This window comes from Ammospiza nelsoni, chromosome 8 (genome assembly GCF_027579445.1).
Source record: "Ammospiza nelsoni isolate bAmmNel1 chromosome 8, bAmmNel1.pri, whole genome shotgun sequence".
In the NCBI taxonomy this organism is placed as follows: domain Eukaryota; kingdom Metazoa; phylum Chordata; class Aves; order Passeriformes; family Passerellidae; genus Ammospiza; species Ammospiza nelsoni.
The window spans coordinates 39,392,780-39,410,769 of NC_080640.1; the positions used below are offsets into that span (position 1 = coordinate 39,392,780).

The 17,990-nt window shown below is 44.2% G+C and overlaps 1 long non-coding RNA gene across 1 annotated transcript; it reads right to left on the reverse strand.

The window, feature by feature from the left end:
- Window positions 1-2,101: 2,101 nt before the first annotated feature.
- Window positions 2,102-6,405, reverse strand: LOC132075879 (uncharacterized). Its single transcript, XR_009418847.1, has 3 exons — window positions 6,255-6,405; window positions 4,658-4,732; window positions 2,102-2,275 (listed from the first exon to the last, which is right to left on the reverse strand). It is a non-coding gene; the product is annotated as an uncharacterized LOC132075879 (long non-coding RNA).
- Between the last annotated feature and the right edge of the window lie 11,585 nt (window positions 6,406-17,990).

Here is a 17,990-nt window from a genome sequence, read left to right on the forward strand (position 1 = left end):
CTGGATCGATGGGGAGGTCACTTTGGGCACACACACCAGAGGGACACGGCCTTGACTGAAGCTCCCTGACAGAGCCAGGGAGGCAATTCCCAGCCTCTCACTGCTGCTTCTGCCAAGCCCCACCTTTATTCCTTCCAACAGCACCATCTGGGACCCCTCCAGGCCCTCAGCACCACCTTGGAGGACACCACCCAGCCAAGGGCCTGTGCTCCAGAGGTGACACAATGGAAGGGCCCAGGCTGATTTATCTGGGCTGGCACAAACTCCGTGTCTCCAAGATCTCTCCTTTCTTGTCAAAACACCACGAGACAAATCCCAGTGAAATGTGACACCCACCAGCTCTGAGAACCTGGCAAAACAGCACAGGTAACTCATTATCAGAGCTGAGGAGAGAAGCTAACAAGGAGCTTCTGCCAAACCCCACCTTTATTCCTTCCAACACCACCATCTTGGACTCCTCCACCCCCTCAGTACCACATTGGAGGACACCACCCAACCATGGGCCTGCACTCCAGAGGTGACACAGTGGAAATGTCCAGGCTGATTTATCTGGGCTGACACAAACTCAGGATCTCCAAGATCTCTCCTCTCTTGTCAAGTTGGATTAAAACCAGACAATGAAAGTATTGACTGCTCAACCATGGGCTTAGAAAATCATTGGGAAGGGTGGAAAGCCCAAAGAAATCTTCCAAGAAGTGCAAGAGCTCAGAACCTGGCTTTGCTATGTAGGGGTTAAAATGAAGTTCCCTGCTAGCCTAGCTCTGCAAGGAGGGGTCACACAGAGGCTTTGAAAGACAGTGCAAAGTTAGACAGAGATGGCAGCAGGGTGAGGCCTGACCCAGCCAGCACCTGCCTCCACACCTCAGGTGACAAAAGCACGACACAAATCCCAGGGAAATGTGGCTCCCACCAACACTGAGAATTTGGCAACACAGCACACAGTGGATAATTTGGCACAATTAAGATAAATTTTAATCCAAATTGAGAGTAAAATATGAGACACAGAATACTGTTGGAAAATGTCCGGTACAATCTGATTTCATTGTTGCAGCAAGATGAAGTGTAAGATATTTGAGAGATGGGGAAAGGGACTTGACTGGTGGTACTGAATTCTTGGGCAATGGAAGCTTGATTCTCAAATGTTCAATCAGGAAAAAAATTGGTGACCTCATTCTTCCAAGATTATGTCTGACTTTAAAGGAGAGAAGCCAAACTTTGGTAGACGTATTCTGGGGAAATTTAATTTAGGAAAGCTTTAATTATTACATTTGTCTGAGGAGCTCATTACCAGAGAGAAGCTAACAGGGGGCTGAAGATGAATCTGCTGCCTCAACTTGGGGTTTTGGGCAAGGTGTAGAGTTAAGAGCTTGTCCTTTGAAGGGCAGAAATGCTGATTATGTTCCAACACCCACCTCTCACAGCTTCCAGTTCCTGTGTGCATCACCCAGAGACCTCTGAGGTGACACACACACAGAGGCCAGTTGAGAGGTGACTTCCAAAGATCTCCTGGTAAGCTAAGGAGGCCCTGTTCCTCCAGCCACCCAGGAAGCCCACGTTACATTCTCTTGGCACAAAAATTCAGAGTGAATTTCAGCAAAAGCACTTTTTAACTAAACTATGGTTTTATTTGTTCTCCCCGTCCCCCATCACCTCCCCTGCAAATCATACTGGAAATGCTCCAAGCAGGAACCTTCTTTGTGTCTGTGCATGTAAAACTTCCAAGTACATGCTAATTCAGTTTAATTATGGATTTACTTCACTGGCTGCATTGCTAATGCCAGAAACAGCCAATATTTGCAGCCAAGGAAATGAGAAAAAAGGAAAACAAGGTTTTCCATGCTCGTGTCCCTCTCAAGCCCCATCCCCACGTCCCCATCCTTTCAGAACTTGGTGTACAGGAATACTGCAAAGATAACCTGCTCTTTATTTGTACAATTTATTAGATAATCTCTTTCTAATCGAGAACTAATTAAAGGAAGTGAATGCTTGGTTGGAAACGAGGATTAAAACGTGGATAATTATCATAAACGCTACATTTGCTGTTGCAGGCTGCTCTGTTCTCCTCCTCCCCTGTCCCTTTTTCCCCCAGTCCCTCTCCCAGGCTGCTCCTGATAATGCTCAGACTGTCTCAGAGGAGGTTTGCTTTCACAATCAATTATTTTCCTTTTTGTCACCCTGGCTAATGTTTCGTTTGTGTGAGAACATTAACGAGAAGTATTTTCTTCTCCTTGTAAATTCATTTAGACGACAGTGACAGAAGGTGGGGAGGTGGCAGCTGTAAGGGAAAAAAAAGAGGAAACAGGAACATTAAACCCAAGCTTATAAATTATTTCATCTTCTCCAGACAATCCAGATCTGTCACTGCTCTGTGTGCAAGGGGAATTATTTTTTATATATATATATTTTTTTTTTTTTTTTTTTTTTTTTTGTCCAAGAGTTCCTCAGAAGCACGAGACATTGATGTATGTGGGAGGCTGATGAGAGAGTCTCAGCACAGCTTTTTTCTGCCTGCTCACCTGCCAGAGCTGCTGCTCCACTAGCAAGGACCACGGCCACTGAGGTCTCATCAGACAGAGTATCCAGGTCACAGGCAGCAGGAAAGATTTATTTTAACTAGTTCTTTTTGGCTAAAGCACATTTTTAAGCCTGTGTCTGCCCGGGCAGAGCCTATTGCTTTGCTGTAGTGTCCATGCAAGAGCACTTTTTGCTCGGGCAAAGATTCTGAGGAGCAGGACGTAGCTCAGGCCAAGCCACAGCACCTTCCGGTGAGAAATTTTAGCCACTGATGTGAGGCTGCATTCCCACAGTGATGCCCTGCAAGCCCAGGGCTGATGACCCAGCAGATGCCACAGGATGCAGAGCAGCTCCTCTCTCCCTGGATCAGATTTTAACCATGAGAAATAAACAATTATTCCTTTAGAGGTGCCCTAGCAGGATAAAAGGTGAAAATTATAGCAGGTCCCTCAATAGCAGCACACCAGAACAAGACAGGGATGTTGGAAGCATGGCCAAGACCAAAATATGCCAGACAATTTTTGTGCCTGGATTGTTTGTTGCTTAATCCTCAACAAAAGTGGTAAAAGCACAGAAGTGACAGGCAGACTTTACTTTTCTGTGTTCTAAAGAGGAGAAAAGCTCTTCCTGCCTAACCTGTACCTGGCATGGCACAGTCCAACCTGATGGCATGTCACCCTCAGGAATTTTAATGGAAGGGGGGGTGCCCAAGGGATGAGACACCCTCAGCTGGGAAAGCACACAGTGCTTTGAAACACTGGCACTTAGCTTAAGTGAGTTTTGGGTAATTTTATTGCTTTTCCACCCATCCTGGGAATAAGTGGCTCTCCAAGGGGCTGGGCGTGCACCACAATGGGCACAGAGGGGTTTCCTGTTCAAGGCCAGCATCTCTCACACAACCACTGCCACCAGGGATTGTCCCCACTAAATGGGGACAGCAAAACAGCCCCTTAAAGAAGAGCAGGGGTTTTGATGCCCCTCCACTCCACAGCTTTGGAGAAAAACCTTTGACTTAAAGCCAAGCTCAGCTTTGGCACAATTCAAGCCAGACCCAGCAGAGATTTTCCCCCATGCACCAGGGAACTCTCAATTTTTACCCAGCCCAGAGAGAATTTTTGTGTACAAATGCACAGGGTGTTAGCAAGTTGTTAGCTCTGAAAAATTGGAACTGCTCCATTTCAAAGAGATCTGTAATGCATAAGTGTCTGGGCTCATCTATCTTTCTCATCATCCCTCCTGCCTTGCAGTAAGGTCTTGCTCTCTAGGAATCTAGACAAGAAAAACACTCCAACAAAATGAAAAGCAACGTGCCTGGTGATGGGTATAAAAGATGACATCTCCAGAAATCCCAAACTTCAAAGGGGCAGCTTTCAGCTCATGACTCTCCGCTCCCTCCAGCCCTCAAGGCTAGTGTCAGGATTCTACAGCCACAGGAATCATTTGATCTCTCCAAATGGCAGCCCAGTGGTCTGGCACACCTCTGGATGTCAGAAAAGTCTGCACTGCCACCAGCAATATTCTGCAGGGGCTGGTCTCTGAGAGGACAGACTGAGGGGAAACAATCGAGAGAGTCAGTGGCAGGAGGAGGGAGGGGAAAAGGGTGCTTTGAAGGACAGCCACAGCTCTCCCAGGGCAATGCTGTGGGTGACCACGCTGTTGGGACAGTGTCCCTTAATCCAAGTGGGTGAATCCAACTTTTCACCCATCCAGCCTGGAAAACAACAAACTGAGCCTAGTTTTCTTCTTGCAGACTGGGGAAAACAGCTCCTTCCAAGCAGGGCACAGGATTGTGCACTGGCTGCAGTTTCTGAACAGATTGGAGATGCTGCGCTGCCGCAGTTTAATAGAGTCAGTGTTTATTCCTGTGTGGGAGAAACACTCCATTATCTGCCTTATTAATTGTTAGTTAAGTGATGGGAAGGTGCCCAGAGCAGGAGATGAGCCCTCATCTCTTGTTATTAGCTCAGAAACCAGCAGAAATAATATAACTGGAGATAAATGATCCCGAGCGCTGCCCCGAGTGCCACAAACTGACAGATCTGCTCAGAGGGGAATTCGCAGAGAGCTCTCTGGGGGCAGGTAGGGAGGAGAGAGCAACAGCCAGCCCAACTGGAGATTTCTGTCCTTAATGAAAAGATCTCACCTTCTCTGATTCTGAACACCACTGTTCATGGCTGGGATCACATGGATATTCATGGCTGAGAAGGTAGCCCTGCTCCTGTAGGAAAATTCAATTTATTAGTCTGTCGCTGACAGCAAGACAGGTTTTGCATTGGTAGCTTAACGCTGCACAAGAGGGGTCCTTTTTTATTAAAAAAAGCAACATGCAGCTGTAAACAGGCTGGCCTGGTCACTGCAGGGCTGTGATAACCTCAGCAAACACAGGCAACCCCATTATCCGCAGTGGAGTCTGCAGCAGGGATGGGAGGCTCCACAAAATGAGTTTAACAAGGACAAGCAGCCAAAAAGCCGGCAATGAAAAGATGCAAGACTCTGCCTTGAACCCCAGACAGGTGAAAACACCCAGCTGTGACCAACATTGTCACAGCTCCCACATCTCAACAAGTAAAATTCAGCAGCATCCACATTCATTTCCCCCAAATCCATCCCCCAGTGGTGGCCACAGAGTCATGATTTGCTGGGGATGGACAGAAGTTACCATTCCTTTGTCAGACCCACAATTCCACAGGAAAGCAGAATACCACAATCCACAGCAGGAAGAAATTTAGCTAAACTAATGGATTTTGTGACATAGCTCAGGAGAAGCAGAGTTAAAACAAAAAGGAAAGAGAGAGCTGCTCCTCCTTGCAGCCATTTGCCTGGAAAACATCCCAGCAGCCTTTCTACAGCACATGTAGGGTTTTTACTGCAGTTCTGGAGGAAGATACAGGGGGGGAGGATAGGCCAGGAACCTGAGCCAGCATCAGCAGCACATTAACAAAATCTAGGAAAGCAGTGACAGCCAAAGCTTGGGTCTAACCTTGCACTGGGAGCTGAAATTGAACCTGATTTGGGAGAGACAGAAGCATCTGAGGTAGCTGTCCATGCTCTGCTCCCCAAGGAGACAGCCCCTAGCACCAAAACAGACATTTATGGACACTCCAGACTGAGGGTCCAGCCCTAATACTTTTTACAGCAGTTAAAAATTAATTGCAGAAACACAGAAGGGTTTGAGTCGTAAGGTGAATCTCATTGACCCCCTGCCATGGGCAGGGACACCTTCCGCTAGACCAGGCTGCTCCACGCCCCCTCCAACCTGGCATTTCAAGCTTTTTTCATGACTTCACAGGATCACCAAACACCAGTGAACTGTTCTCATACCAGTCTCCATCTGTGGAGTTTTCCCAGCAGCCCAAAGTCACCCCCACAGCCCAGAAAAAGCCCTGCCTACCCACCAAGTGCTTTCTTTAAAGAAGTTTTGTGCTACTTTGAAAACTTATCTCTCCAGATAAGCACCTCTTAGTCCTGTTTCATTTAATCCCTTCTAGAAATACAGCAATAAGCACTGCTTCATCTGCATCCTGCAACAGAGCACGTCAGATCCAAGCTCATTCCCAAAATGATTTGTTTGTGAGAGGAAAGACTGCCAGCTCCTAGCCCTAGAGAGCTCCAAAAATGTTGCATCTGGCCCAGCCTCTTCACTTGCTTGTGTACCTTGATCCAAAACAGAAGAATTCCTTAGGAGCAGCAGCCCCTCTGAGAAACTCCAATTAAATCCACAGACTCCAAACATTGCCTACCTGCCATCCCAAGTTTTCAAGCTTCCTCCAACTTCAGCTTCAGAATAAAGCAGGAAAAAACATCAGAAAGAAAGAGAAGAAGAAGAAGGAGAAGGAGAAGAAGGAGAAGAAGAAGAACAAGAACAAGAAGAACAAGAAGAACAAGAAGAAGATGACAACAAAGAAGATGAAGAAGAAAGAAGAAGAAGACAATGACGGCAATGACAAAGAAGACAAAGAAGATGAATAAGAAGATGACAAAGATAATAAAGAAGAAGAAGAAGATGAAGAAGAAGACAACAAAGAAGAAGAAGACAAAGACAACAAAGAAGACAACGAAGATGACAAAGAAGATGAAGAAGAAGAAGACAAAGACAACAAAGAAGATGACAAAGAAGAAAAAGAATAAGAAAAGTCAACAAAAAACTTCAGGAGTGCCTCACTCCTGCTTTTTTTAAGCTCTTGCAGCCACAAAACTGCTCACAGGTGGGCTAAGCAAGGCAGCCCAATTAATCCTGCCTAACGAGAGCCTTTCATTTAAGTGGATCCAGGTGTACCTTTCCATTGCTGGAGGTGGAATTTCCCTGGCTGCATCTTCCCAGAGAGGGTACTCCACCTCTGAATTGCTTATCACTTGAAGAATGCTTTGCAAATGCCGTGTTTTGCTGCCCCTATCTCAGTATTTGGAGGGCCTGAAACTCATTTGGGAGTGCTGGGGTTTGAAAAGGAGCTCTCTGTTCATGGGGGCAGCCTGATAAAACAGAGGTAGATGAGCTTCAGGTGAGGTGAAAGGAGACAGACAAGGCAAATTAAAGTTCTAGATACTGAGAGTTTTAAACTTTCTAACCTAACAAACTCTAACCCCCCCCAAAAAACCACTACATTTTACCTAAAACCATTAAAAAACCTTCCAAAAGTAATTAATTACACTAAAATTACAAGTACGTAGTTTAATTAGAAGTGTATGATATCACAAAATAAAAACCTTAGAGTTAAGAGTTTTAGAATATAGTAATATATTTAAAACAAAATAAAATATTTAAAGCAAAAACTAGTCCTTCTTCTTAAGAAATGTAAGTCGTGTTTTATAATTAAACAAAAAAGTCCACATTGCCGACTTTGAGTAATTCATTATTAAGTTAAAAATAAAAATAATTTAAGTATCATTTCTTAACTAAACAATTTAACCTGAAAAAAAACTTATAACAAAAAATAGTTAACCATTTTATACCTTATTAATAAAATACTACAAAACTCACTACCTATAAAACTATAACATAGATTTAAAAAAATAAACATTTAAAACTAAACACAAAATGCCATCAGTCCCAACCTCAACAACCTGGTGCTACCTCTGCATATGGATAATCTGGGTTGTTACTGCATCACAGGGCTCTTCTCTGGGATAAATTGTGAGGTGGTTTATATATTTATATGAAATACTGCTATCAATAAGCATTGCCTATGAAGGGCTTTTCACAAGAGTGTGGAGGGATAGGATTTAGGAATACAGAAAGGATACAGACAGAAGGCTCAACAAGATACTACTGAAAAACTCCTGACTCCTTCCAGAGCCCCAACACAGCTGGACCATGATTGGTCATTAAGTAAAAACCATTCACATGTTGGATAAACGATCTCCAACCACATCCCAAAGCAGCAAAACACAGGAGAAGCAATCAGATAATTATTGTTTTCATTTTTCTCTGAGGCTTCTCAGCTTCCCAGGAGAAGAAATCCTGGCAAAGGGATTTTTCCAGAAAATATGACAGTGACACTGGGATTCTGTGATTTCTTTTTCCTGGTTATAGGCTGCTCATGAATGCTCTGATCTCAGATGGGAACATCTCCCTGGACGCACATTCACACCTTGTCTGTGGACGGTGACTCCATCTCTCTGACTTCTCCCTTCCCAGCCTCTGAACTTCAGGCTACCTGTGCTTAATAAAAAGGGTTTTTTCATCATTCACAGACACTCAGTGGTGTTCCTGCAGGTTCTGCTGTGTCCCTGTGTAATTCCATCCCTTTGCAAGTCTCTTCTCCACTGTGAGAAGAGCTGCACTGCAGCAAGCTTGTGCTAAAACTTTTGCAAGGATGTGGCTTAATTGGCTGACAGGTAGAGCTGGAGAGCACTAAAGGCATGGGGAGGACTTCAGCATTGGAGGGAGAGCAGGATGGCTGCCAGGAGAAAAAACTCCATGGCAAAGGAGCTGTCCCCAGCTCTTCCTCGCCGCTCCAGAGCCAGTTCTGTCTCGGAGGGAACTCCCACATACACAGTGATTTTTGCGAGAGGCAGGGACCAGAAAGGTAGGCAGGAGCAAAAATCAATCAAGATTTGTCAAATACACGGGAGAACTCATTTTTATGAGATAAGTGCCTTCAGAGGAAGCGTTGGTAGACACCTACCACATGTTCAGCCTGCTTAGTGGCAAAGCATGGCCCATTAATCACTGTCACTCCAAGGGGCCGGCTTCCCACTGAACCGTCTCCCAGATTTCCCCCTCTCCCAGCCTTCCTCTGCCCTCCCAGGAGGATGAGCTGCACTCACAGACCTGTGAGCCTGCACATCAGGCTGATGCTCCTGGCAGCTGCTGCACCAACCCCTCATTTATTTGCTGCTGAGCCGCCCACTGCGCTCCACGGACTCTCATTCTTGTGAAAAAACGCCAATCACTTGTTTTCAAAATTTTAAAAGTAATAAAATGGTTATAAAAGTAGTAATACAATTGAGTAATAATAATTTGGACAATTTGAATCAGGACAATATGAGACAAGAGAACCAAAGAGTTACAGACAGTCTGGGTACCTTTTTCTGGGCAGCACGAGTCCGAAAAAGGATCCCACGTTAACAGAGGATTAACCCTTAAAAACAACAGCCTGTTGCATATTCATACACCTCATACATGGTGCATAAATTCCATTCAAACACAGGATTCTGTCTGGTCATTGTCAACTTCTTCCTCCGAATCCTGACAGCGCCTTCGAGGAGGGAAGAAGTTCGTTTCTTCTGATAATGGAGCAATAAATTCTTTTTCTCTGAAAGATTCAGGTGTCCTGGGGCTGCTATCTGGTGCGAGTCCTTTCTTTGAAAAAATTATCCTACATAGCATCGTTTCTATTTTACCTATTTTTATAACCTAAAACTATATTTAACACACTAATTAAGAGAATTAACACAGCATAACTTTCTAACACAACACATATAATATTCATTTTAATATTTGCGAAAAGCCAATCATAAAATACAGGCATTTTTCACATTTTATTAAGGGCAATCAGCAAAACAGTGCCAGAGGAGCTGCTGCCTCTGAGCAGGTGAAGTCCATGTGCTGCTGTCCTGCTGCAGTGGGACCTTACCCTTGGGAGCAGCCAGGAAGGGATAAAGTTGGCTTGGCCAACACGCTGTGCTCAGAAAAACAGCAGCTGAGATTATTTTTTTTCTTTTTTTTTTTTTGGTCGTACTGCAAATCTTATTCCCACATTTTAATTGGCTGAATTAGGGGTCTCAGCTCTTATTTTCAGGGTATGACCCCAGGCAGTCCTGTTGATAACACCTGCTGGGTTAAATATTGCACCTGGGGAGTGGGGAAAACTGGTTTGTGGCAAGAGCTATGAGCTATAGTTACCATAGCCAGCCAACTATTTTTTGTTATAAGGTTTTTTCAGGTTAAATTATTGAATTAAGAAATGGTACTTAGATTACTTTTATTTTTAACCTAATAACTAATTACCTGTGGATTGCACTGTTACAAGGAGAAGGAGAGAAAGAAATGGCTGTGCCCTTTTCTGACCCAGAGGTGTTTTAAAACTTTTATTCTATTTTCAGTCTCACGTGAAGGGTGAGACAATACAGATGCTATCATTCACACCATCATAATCAGAAGCCAATTATTTCCTAATTATATTATAAATGTATTTCTCGGGCACACCATGCTGTAAATGCCTTAAAGCCAATCATTTAAAATTACCCCTCATGACTCCTACTACAATGCATCTTTCATGGCTCTATTTCTCCAAAGTGTCCAGTCTTTTTACAAGGCCATCCTTTGAAACTTGTTCCTAGCTCCATTTCTCTCTCCACAATGTCTGTCCTGTTCCACAGCATTTCTAAGTCAGCATTTCTTATCTCAAAGTTTGCATACTATGTGAACCTTCTTTCAGGCTTTGAGAATTTTCTCTAGATCCATTTCCCACGTTTCCTCCTCTTTCTTGAATGGAAAAATCTCCTTTGATGGCCTTGTTCGTTCACTAACATTGTCACCGTAACAATCAATGCATATAAACCCACTTTGCAAAGCTCCTTTAGCCAAGGTGTGTCTCTTCATACATCCCCCACCTCTGCAGGGATTTCTGCTGGAAACCTGGAATAGCAGCAGCACCCTTCGCTCCAGGGGCCTGGAGATGGCACCACAATTTGGGAATACTTTCATTTTCCGCGTAACATCACGACTGACCTCCATGTCACGGAGACAGGGATGGAGCAGGTGCAATATTTAACCCAGCAGGTGCTATCAACATGACTGCCTGGGGCTGTGCCCTGAAAATAACAGCTGAGACCCTTAATTCAGGCTATTAAAATGTGAGAATAAGATTTGCAGTAGGAAAAAAAAAAAGAATTAAAAAAAACTCAATATGAGGGGCAGGTGCCAAGGCTGGGGGCATATGATGCTCTTGGTTATAATTTGGACAAAGGGATCCCAGCAAGACACAGAAGGCCCAAGGAGCTCTGGATCTCTTCTAGAGGCGGGAGGGATTCAGCTTCAGATCCCACAAAAGTGAGGGAAATTGGGGTGAGATCCTCTAGGAAAAGGAAAACAACAGAGACCAAGAGAAATGAGGGTAAGGGAAAACCCTGCTCCATCCCTACCTCACCTTTCAGGCTTGTTTCATAAAAGAATCTGCAAAGTCACAAGAATCCAAGGGTTTTGGGTTATAAAAGGCCTGTGTTCCCATGCCAGGAGTGGCACCAAATCCAGCCCTCCAGAAACTCCAGAGTGAGGGAAATCCAAAATTATATTCAACAGCTCGAATATAATTCAAGGACCTAGAGCTCACTTTCAAGGGACTGCTGTCAGCAGATGAATAAAAGCTCATGGCATGACTCCATGCAAGGCCAGGGCACCAAAAAACCCCACAGAAGATGGATTCTGAGGTTATTGAACAAGAAGAGAAGGAAGGAGGAGGGAAATTAATAAAAATCAGGCTGCCAATGCCCCAGACTGCTTTTCTCTCATCCTAAAAAGCACAAGGATTCTGAAAATTGGGTGGAGATAACCAGCATTAAACAAGTCAAGGTTTTTAACTTGGGTTTATGTTTCCTTCTCAATTCGTACACTGGAGAAAGCAAAAATATTTCGATGCTATATATACAAACATTTTTATAGCTTCTTGTTTTCCCTTTTGCTTAGCACTGAATAAAGTTTTGACAGAAAAACCTCAAAATCTTCAGACACAAGTATTTTTTGCAGGTGCTAAATGGTTTCTTGATTAATTCTGCAGCCTGCTCCTCACTCTCTGTTTGCTGTTTTGCTGGGAAAGGATTTCAGCTCAATAAAGAACTTCCAGGCTGGAATGTGCCTGGTGTGGGCAGCAGGGCAGCAATTGGCTTGAAGAAACAAAACAGTGAGGAAGAACATGAAACTAATCTGAAACCCTTTAAGCCAGATAAAGGCTCTGCTCCATCGTGAGCACATGTCTAAACTTTCCCAAGCCTAATAAAGAAGCATTATTGCTGCAGCAGATGTTAAACGTGAGCCTGGCTTCCAGGGGAGGGGGGAAAGAGGAAAGAAATGCCCATAAATACAAATACAGAGTAGGCTCTGCAATTCCAGACCTCCACAGCCCTCTGTTTTACACTGGGATACCACCAAAATCGCAGTGATATTACAAAGGGAGCCCACGAGAAGGATGGAGGGAGCCTGTTTGCAAGTGACAGGAAAAAGGAAATAATTTTAACTGAAACAAGGCAGTGTTAGGTGCTGCCATTCTGAAATCCTCACAGTTTCAAGGAGTGCTTTTTAATTTATCCATGGTCCAGGACCTCCCTTTCCAGCCTAGGACAAGCCTTACTCAGAGAAAGAAAATACTTGTGCTATTTATTACCTCTTCCCATTGAAATAAAGCAGTAAAAAGGAGATAATCAGGGCTGTGACAATTTAATTATCACCCTCCTCGGGCAGCTGCCCCACCCTGACCCTTTTGGGGTGCCCATGGTGTCCTCAACCCCAGGAACTGGCCCAGACCTGCTAGGACCAAAACATCCCCATCCTCTGGAGACAGCATCCTCTTTATGTGCTTTGCCTTTTCAGTGTGAAATTTGAATTCCAGGCCAGGAATCCAAATAAATACAGCCAAAAAAAAAAATCAAAAAACAGCCTTAAAATTTTTTTGCAGCACCCTGTCAGTGCCCCATACCTAGGGAAACACATCAAGGATGGACCTGTCTATCAGGCCTGTAGAATTTGAGGAATTCCTTTTTTTTTTTTTTTGTTCTATCAGGGATGCCAGAGCAGCTCGAGGTACACAACTCACAGGTGGCAGGAATGATGTGTTTTCTGGAAAGGAAGGGGCAGGGAGACTCCTCTGGCAACATAAGTCAATTCAGATGGTGCTGGCTTACAGGCCTCTTCCTTTAAATTGATTAATAATGACACATTTAAATGGACAACATAAATTAATTTCTGAATTGCACCATTAGTAAGTAATTAATTTCTTTGCTCTGTGAAACTAAGATATCACTGTTATCTAAATCTATAAAGAGAAGAAATGCTGAACGAGGACTCCATTAATGTAAAAATTGATTTTTCCATTTACCCTCTTCTGAGATTTTTTTTTTTCCCTCCCCCTCCCTCCAATGCATTTATTTTTCAAGTGGCTGGGGATGGGGAGAGTAACCTAATTTATATTTCCAGTGGTAATCAAAAGATCATGCATGCTCATTTCAACCAAATGATGTCATTATGAAGGCTGTTAAAGCCGGGGTTGCCTTGGAAACACAAAATACTGATGGTTGAGGTTGGACCTTGGAGTTCTGGACAGGCAGTAACGAGCAAACAGCGTGGCCAGACCTGGACACTTCACCCCAGGTCCCTCAGATGTTCTCTTCAGCACTTTCCAGGCTGCCATTTCTCCTGTTCCAGCAGTTTCAGGGAGCCAGGAGTGACGAGGGGCAGCAAGGATGCTCCAGCTGAGGGCTATGTGCTGCCTGCCACCTGTGGGAATCCACAAAATCAGAGGGTTTTGGGAGAGCTGCAAAAGGCCCCAGACACAGCAGAACTGTGATTGGAGCTAAGCAGCAGCCATGAGATAGGTCAGCAGAAAAATTATTTAAACTGTAGAAAAGCACAAATAGAACAATGGTCTGTGTATTAACGCTTGTCTATAATAACTCCCTAAGCTACAGAAAAGTTTATCTAGCAAGATATTAGAAAGTTCTAAGCTTAATAATGGAGCTCTGTGCACTGTGTTTTAAGGCTCACAAGCAGGTATTGTATTTGAAATAAGCAAGCATTGCTTAACCAAAGGTACGTGTGCTTATGGTGATTGGATAGAACTACTGTCAGTGTGCTTTTGCTTTGTGTGATTGGTCAAAAAACTTATAAAGTGAATTGTAACAATAAGTTTTTTGTCTGCAGCCTGGGATGTGAGCTGCTGGCATCTTCCCATTGTCATAGCCATGGAATGAGGCTGATGCTGGACAATCAAACAGCTCAAGGCACGTTCCCAGCAGCCCCGTCCTGTTTGTGATTTGTACAGAGACCCCGGCCGGTGATACCACCAGCTGTCCCATCCCTGCTTCCCAGCCCCAAAACACCCACCTCTGGATCTCCATCCAAGGGGCATTCAGGTGGTCTCTGATGAGCATAATATAATATAATATAATATAATATAATATAATATAATATAATATAATATAATATAATATAAATATGAATATAACTGGAAACATCAGCAACTTCACACACAGGACACATCTGTCCCCTCTTACAGTCCAGGATCCACCAGGCAAAGAATAATTTGAAAAGAATAATTTGAAAATCAGCAACAAGTGTAGCTGACTTTCTACCTATGACTTCAGGAAGGAAAAGCTTTAATTTTTTCCATGCAGGGAATATTTCCCCTGCCCCAAAACAGGGAACACAGCCAGTGGAATGACTTACAGAGAGTATTTATTAAAGAGGGCAAAACAAACCCTGCATGCAAAGAAGTCAATGGGATGAAACATTTACTGTCTGTGCAAGGAGTGTTAAATGAACTCATTTCAGCTTCTCAATTAATATCCAGATGTCCCCAGCCACCGCCAGGGTTTCTTTCCCTTTGGTGAGTAGGTAATGACATTAATACCACCATGTGATCCTTCTCTTCCCTCCCTGAGTCACCCTCCCCTTCCACACAGGAGCTTCTCTGAAGGTTCATCAATTGAAATTGTTTTAATGCAGTGAGAAAAAGAATAAAAAGAACATTTCCTAACATTGGCAGGAGCATTTCAGGCATGAGCACTTTGAATATTTATTCGCCCTTTGTGGGAGCAGTCTCAGCAAGGAAAAGTCAGCGTGAATAAAAGGAATTGCAAATACCAGAGAAGGAGTTTTTCATTCATGAGAATATTTGCACAGGCTCCTGGGAGAATTATCAGCCAAGGTAATACAAAATCCCTTCTAGCATCAGCACTTTGGGTACTCCATAATCCTGCTTGTCCAACAGAGAACATCTTTTCCTGGGAGCTGAGGGGCTAAGCTGGGATGCTGGGGGTTTTGGGAAGACTGGGGAAGGATTGGAAAAGTTTGGAGAATTATCTTTGCCCCGTTTCTGTGTCATAGTGCCTTCTATTCCCTTTGCCTCTCCCATCCACTCTCTCCCTCTGGCTGGAACAAATGAGCTCAGCTTCCTTCAGAAGTCCCAAAAAAAGGAAATAAAAGCGGGGGAAAGATATGGCCAAGCAGCCAGAGCTGTTGGGGCCATGGAAAAGCAGGAGGCTCACAGGGAAAAGCCAGTGAGGAGGAGCAATTCATGGCAGAGCTTTATACCACAGATCCAGAACAGACAAAATTCCATGTGGGATCGAAATGAGGACAAATTGCTGAGGAGCAGAGCCAAACCATCCTGCTGCCTGGGAAAAAAGAAGCAGGAGAGCAGCCTCCACTGCATTTTGGGGGGTCAGCAATAACAGCAACAAGGTCTGTTTACTCATAATTAGCTTTTCTGGGGAAAAAAAAATTAAACATCCTGTGGAAGTTCATAATTGCCTTAGGATTTTATAGGGTGGTTCAGAGACTTATGGGAAAGATTATCTTGCCCAGGTTTTTAGAGCATTTCTCTAGAACCCTGTTGGTTTCAGCCCTGTTAAATCCAATAACTTCCCTAAGGGAGTGCTTTAAGTGTCAGCCTTGATTCAGTTATATAAAGGGATAAGGGAATAATCGTTAGACAGCACACAGGGATGGGAGAAGTGGTTTTGTGTGGCACCAGTCTTATTTAAGAACAGTCTGAATTTATACATGAGGCTGATGAGAAAGCTGGAAGCAGCTAACACATAAGTGTAAAAGACAAAAGGCAGGCAGTGCTTTTAGGGAGGGCTGGGATACCACAGAGACATGGGGGTGGTTTCAGATGAGTATTTTAAGTGTTTTTAGCTGTTTGCCTTGGTTCCATCAAGATGATGTCCCGTGTGCTGCTCTTGCTATTCATAATGTAAGCCGTGGGCACTGGGGCCCCTGTCCCAGCCTGGGTTTCTTGCTTTGAAATTCACACATCCTGCTGTTATAAGCAATCCAAAACACTGAAGGCTTTAATATTTCTTCTTATTTCTAAGACTAATACTCACAATACAGAATATTTGACTTCTAAAATGATGTTGTCATTGCACCTTAAATTACGATGACAGTGTGAACCATGACTAATCCTTCTGAGTGCTGGGAACAGGCACAGACCAGAAACCCAAATCAGTGCCTCTCTCTCTTTCCAAGCACTCACCTCCTCCTCCTCAAAAAGGGGAGAGGTGGGTAAACACGGCCCTCAGGGACAGAGGATGTGACAAAGGGTGAATGTCTCCATCTGAGACCTGCTCTGCTCAGGAGACAGCCACAATTTGAAGGGAAGGAAGGGTGGGAGGTTGGCTTTACAATGCTGAGCTGCAAAGAGAGGCCATTTCCTGGTTTCTAGGGGTACATGTGAACTTAATGATGCTCTGATAGCTTTTCACTTCAAATACAAAAAACCCCAACACAATCAGGCAGGTCCAACTCCACTTCCTTCACTGACAGAACCAAATAACATGGATTTTCCAGCCAGTGGCTACGACAACTGAAGCTTTCTGCTGCTAACCAAGGATTTGCATCAGCACTTCTGCTTCATCAACACCTGCAACCTCCTCAGCCACACCTGAGACCCTTTAGGAGGAGGCACCTCATGACCTCAGCCCAATCCATCCCTGCTCCTGAGATCCTTCACACACTGTGTGGAGCCCTCCCAAATCTGGGCATCACTGAGCCACCACCAGCTCCTGCTTTTATAAAATAAAGGACAACTGCAGGACCTCTTCCCAACCACCCAAATGCCTCATTTACCTCCAGAGCTACTCAGCTTGGTGGAGATTTCCTGCTCCATCACTCCACACCCTCTTTATGGCTTCTTTGGGTCCATGCCTGGCCTGAGCAGAGATGCTCCATTTGTTTTGGCAAGAACGTCCCTGAGATTTATACCTGTAATTACCCAGGTAACCTTTCCGACAGGGAATTTTTAAATTATCAATGCTAAAGCAAACTACACATTAAATGTGATTAATAAGACACCAAATGGCTGCGAGGCTGCACCTCCCTGCTTGTTAAATGTGTCAGCTGGAGCATCCCTGCGTGAGGCACCATGGCACACCCAAAATTGGCCATTCCCAATGGATAAATCCACTCTTCCCTGGCAATGCCTGTGGGAGGGTTAGGGTGTGAACAGACACAGAGGGTGACATTCGTCCCCTGAAGTTTCCTGGAGGACTGGGTTCTGTTCTTCTAAGTTCTTCTAAACCTTCTGGTGTTTACATTTTTGTACCAGAGTTCTCACGCATTTTTATGTAAATAATGATTGGTTTTGCATTCTTTTCTGGAGGAGGATAGGTTTGATGAGCTGTTAATTTGACCAGTGTCATTAGAGAAGTGGCAATTTCATCCTCCAATCCAAGGGTCACTTTTCCAATTCTATATATATCTAAATAAAAAAATAAACTTCCCTTCTTTTCTACTTTAGACGTTCCAGCGTGTGTGTTGTTTTATTTCATGTCCTATTGTGACAGACTGAGACTTCTTCTTGGGTCCTTGCTGATATCTCCTCCTGCCCTTCCAGGAGCTTTTCCAAGGGATTCCAGCTTCACACCTCTCAGGATATCCATCACGTCCCAGGGAGACATGGTGCCCTTCTTCCATCAGAAAGAGCTGCAGGAGCATTGAGAGAGAGCTTTTCCAAGGAATTCCAGCTTCACAGCATGCTTGGCAGGTTGCACAGCACTATCCATTATGGCCTGCATGGAGCTGAGGTTTTCCAGAGCTTGCATTTTGCTGCTGTGTTGCCCAAAGACAGTAAAAATCAGTCACAGCCAAGCCTGCATTGACCTTCAGTCAGCAGCTCCAGCGGGCTGGGTGTGCAGGAGAAACGCTGATCGCTGCTTCCCTATCCTCTGGGCAAAGTTATTGCATATAAATTGTGTATTGATTAGAGGCAGGAATTGTAAAGGAGCCTCTCTGGCAAAACTGGAGGGTGGGAAGGAGTTCA